Consider the following 1,015-nt stretch of genomic DNA (forward strand, 5'->3'; position numbering starts at 1 on the left):
TTTTTGTATATGATGTGAAATGGTGATCCAATTTCATTTTGTCCATATGAATAAGCAATTGTCCCAGCACCATTTGCTAAATAGTCTATCCTTTTCCTACTGCTCTGCAGTACTATCTCTGTGATAAATCAGTTTCCATATATGTATGGTTTTGGAGCTCTTTATTCTGTTCCTTTGGTCTATTTCTCCAGCCTTGATGAATCTGCATATTGACTTAATACATAATAAAGCTTTATGATAAAGTATTGATAGTACATAGTCATGTCTTCTTCTATAGAAATGTTTTCTATAAGTTTGGTTTCTTGCTCTCTTCTATGAATTTCGGAATCAGCTTGCCAAGTTCCATGAGAAAAAAAAATCCTGTTGGGATTCTGATTGGAATTGCATTGAATCCATACATCAACTTAAGGAAATTGACATCTTTATGATTTTGAGTCTTTTTATCCAATAACATAGCTTATTACTCCATTCGTTTGGGCTGTCTTTAATAGCTTTCAATAAAGTTTTATAGTTCTATTTATAAAGGTCCTGCACATATTTTGATAGATTTATTCCTAGGTATATTATATTTTTGTTGCTATAATAAATGGTTATATTTTAAAGTGACATTTTCAAACCGTTGTTTGTGTTCAGAAAAGCGATTGATTTTTGTGTATTGATTTTATATTCAGCAACATTATTAAAAGCTTTTAGTATTTCTAAAAATTTGCCTCTTTCTAGGTTTTCTACAGAGCCAATTACAGCATTTGCATATATTGGCAATTTGTTTTATTCATTTCGTATCCTTATAACTTTCATTTACTTTCACTTAAAGCTTGTACTGCAGGACTTTTAATACAACGTTGCATAGAATTAATGATAGTAAACTGGATGCAGTGGCTCACGCCTGTAATCCCAGAGACTCAGGAAGCTGAGATTGGAAGACCACTTGAGTTCAGGAGTTTGAGTCTGCAGTGAACTATGATTGTGCCACTGCACTCCAGACTGAGTGACAGAGCAAGACCCCATCTCTAAA

Source organism: Propithecus coquereli, unplaced genomic scaffold (genome assembly GCF_000956105.1).
Source record: "Propithecus coquereli isolate 6110/MARCELLA unplaced genomic scaffold, Pcoq_1.0 Scaffold128, whole genome shotgun sequence".
Classification (NCBI taxonomy): domain Eukaryota; kingdom Metazoa; phylum Chordata; class Mammalia; order Primates; family Indriidae; genus Propithecus; species Propithecus coquereli.